Source organism: Phyllostomus discolor, chromosome 13 (assembly GCF_004126475.2).
Source record: "Phyllostomus discolor isolate MPI-MPIP mPhyDis1 chromosome 13, mPhyDis1.pri.v3, whole genome shotgun sequence".
Classification (NCBI taxonomy): Eukaryota; Metazoa; Chordata; class Mammalia; order Chiroptera; family Phyllostomidae; genus Phyllostomus; species Phyllostomus discolor.
The window spans coordinates 46,868,620-46,872,149 of NC_040915.2; positions in this window are offsets into that span (position 1 = coordinate 46,868,620).

Sequence of the window (3,530 nt, forward strand, 5' to 3'; positions counted from 1 at the left end):
TGGGGAGCGGCCCACGGCCATGATGGGCGTGGCCAATGGTTCCTGGTGAGTTGGCACTGGGCTCAGAAAACGGAGTGTGTCCCCTGCCTGCCTTCCCTCCGACACATTCGCATCTCCCCGGCCCTTTTCTGCCCACAACCCCGAGGTAGCTTCCGCAGCCCGACCTCCCTGCCCCGTCCGGGAGCAGTACCCGCGGCTGGCGGGAGGCGTCGCTAGAGAGGGAGTCGCCCCTTCCCTGGGGGTCCGTTCGGATTCGAGGGAGGGGCCTCAAACCTCCCTTTCCATCTCTTAGTTTCCAATTAAACCCAGACTGTGCGAGCGGCAGCACCCACGTCACTGGCTGGCACTGCGGGGGAGGAAGCGGCGGCCGGAGGGGGAGGGGAGCAGCCACTACAGCGATGATAAAAGTCATCTACGATTGTTTGAACACTTGCTGGGTGCCAGGCACGGCTCTAAGCGGTTTACAGGCACTATCGCCTCTTCCTCTTTCACCATAACTCTGTGCTCTCGGTAGGATTGCACAGTTACCCCCATCTTATGGATAAAGAAGCAGAGGTTCAGAGGGATTAACCAACTTCAGGCGGGTCCCGTTAGTCATTGGCTTGCCTTCCTGGGTTTGAATCGTGGCTGGGGCCCCTGGGTAGCTGTGTGGTCTTGGGCAAGTCGGCCTCTCCGAAACTTGATGGTTTTCTCGTCTGTTCCCCAGGGACCTAGTATCTCTCGCACGAGGTTCAGAGAGAATTAAATGAGATAGAGGAGGCAAGAGGGGAGCAGATACAGGTCTCAAAACAGTGGCAGGCGCTTGGGAAGCTTCCAAAAGTGTTTGCTATTGTTATTATTATCTTCCTTCAAGGCATAGCTCATGTGTCACCTCCCCTGGGAAGCCTTCCAGGATACCCTCCCACCAGAGGTTTTCTTCCCTATTCCTCTGCTCCCTCAGCTCCGGGTTTGTACCTTTTTCAAGTTTTCAATGAGATACCATGACCCGAAGGGCCTGTCCCAGGGAGATACTTACACACACTATTTCTCCCCATGAGTTCGTTGTTGACCTGCCTGAGAGCTCTTAGCAGGGCTGGTGCCGCACCTGAGTCACTCGGGTCAGCCTGGGGCTGAGCACCAATGGGAAGGCCCTTGCTGAGCGCGTGTGGGAACCAACGCCCAGACTGGCGGGACCGGGAGGGCCCTGCTCAGCCACAGCAGTGCCCCAATGACCTGCTTCCTACTCTCCCGCCTTGATTCCCCCCCTTGATCCCCCTCCCCGCCCCCGGCATGCCAGCCAGGCTCCCGAGGGGCTCAGATCCCCGGAATTCGGCCCCCGGTTGGCCCCTGTCTGGCGAGTCCTCCAACTTCCACAGTCCGGGGCTCAGTTGTCCCGTTGGGGAATGGGTCTAGCTGGCCCCAAGCCGTAGAAGTATTGTGTTATCCTTCAGATGGGGATGAGGGGCGATATCCAGGGTTGAATCCAGAACAGTGGGAGTCCCCAGGGAGTACGTAAAGCCCCCTCCCCGCAACTGCTGTCAGTCACCCCAGATCCTCACCATGGGAAACCGGTACTTGCTACGTGAGTGCTACTTTAAGACAGGTGTCCGGGCCTTCCTCCCCCGGCCTAAGTGGAAGCTTTCAGTTTAACTTTTTTCTTTTCAGATCTTGCAGAGACCTCAGATAGGCTATCCAGCCCCTGGGGACCCCTGATGGAATCTGGGGGGGCCTAGTTCTGGGGCCACCTGGGCTGCCAGCCAAACTGCCACCCGCCGTATCAGCCCATCTTCCAGAGCTGAGCAGGAAGTCACATTCCCAGGCTCCCCTCCCCCCGGGGCCCCTGGGGGTTTTACGAAGGTTACACACCGCCCAGCCAGGTCTCTAGGGAGCCAGCTCTGCCGCCTGTCCAGTATCTGGCATCTGACCGCTACAACGTGCCTGGGGCTGCGGCCAGAGTCCGCAAACTTTCCGAATGGCCTGGCCACTTCCTGTTATTGCGAGAAGCTCTGACCCACACTGGCAGAGGCTTTGAGGTCTCCCAGAGCAGTCTCTGCCAAGGGACCAGAGGGGAAAAGGTGACCCAAAGACAGCCTGTGACCGGCGAGAGGCCACCCAGCTTGGGGGGGGGAGGGGGGCGTGCCCACGAGCACCCTGGTCCTGGCTGTCATGGGGGAGGGGTCTCACCTTCCTCCTGGGATTGTTGTGAGAATTAACGGAAGGTGGCTACGCAAGGTGCTGGGCCGCATTCCTGGCACGGAGTGGCTGCTCAGGAAATGGGGAACCTCCTCCCGTTCCTCTCCTGCTGAGACCCTTAAAGACAAGCCCGTGATCATCGCCAGCTCCCTGCAGAGTCTAGCACCAGGCCGTATGAGCCTCGGGCAGGAGGACGTGCCAGGTCGGGAGAGGCCTTAGCATCCCGCCGGCCTGGGGTGGAAGCCTGGCACCTGCACGTAAGAGCTGCATGTTCTTGGGCAAGTTGAGTTATCCCCTCGGTGCCTCGGTGTCCTCCTCTGTAAACTGATAATAGCACCCACCTCATAGGCTGGGCGTGAGGATGAGGTGAAATAAATATCAGACGTTTAACCCTGTCATCACACAGCAAGTGCTCAATACGTGTCATGGCCATTGTGGGACGTCCCGAACCCACTGCCATGCCCGACCCGGAGCCCCCCGCTTGGTGGCTGAGCTCTGACGCTGAGGCGGCGTGCCAGGCCTCGCCCTGAATGCCAGGGATGGATGGGGCGGCCACACTTCAGTGGTCAGCGTGGCTCCGGATTGCTGAGCTGGGGGAATCTGGGGTTTTGCATCCAGCTGAGAAATCTGATAGAGAGATCCCAAGATAGGGTTCCTGCTGCCCCGATGGGCCCCACGGCCCAGGACTGAGCCCCCCTCTTCGTCAGAGATGCTGGGCCTGGGGCCCCGGGAGAGCTCAGAGACACGCGTTAGAGAGGGCTCCACCCCCCAGAGTGGGGAGCGGGCAGTGGGCAGGGGCCTCTGAGCCTGCTCCACATTCAGCAATACCGTGTTGGAAGCTGAAACTCAACTGTGGTAGGAGAGTTCCACCATGGAAACTGGCCAGCACCGTAAAATTTTTTTCTTTTGTTTTGTTTTGTTTTGGAGAGTTTGTGTCACCACACAGCAGTGGGCACAGGTTCTCCTGGCCACGTGGTCCCCGAAGACACCACTTCTGAATCCAACACCCTTGTCCCTGCAGAGTTTGCCCATCAGGAAAACCTTTCCTTTCCTCTGGCTGACCAGCTCCTTGCTTCGGTCCTGCCGGTACAACTGGCTGCAGACCGGGAGGGGTGGGGAGGGATAAAGCGCAGACCATGTCATACCACAGCGGTGGAATACTATACAGCCATTAAAAAGGATCTTCCCAAAGACTATTTCCTGCCAGGAAAAATGCTAAAGATTTTTTTACCAATCCCACACGAATAGTGGGAAAAAATATCATATATCCAACCACACCTGTGCACCCTGATCCTGATTTTATTTATACGTGAAGTCTTCTTTGGTATTTAACAATGTGCGCACTGTGATCTCGGCAG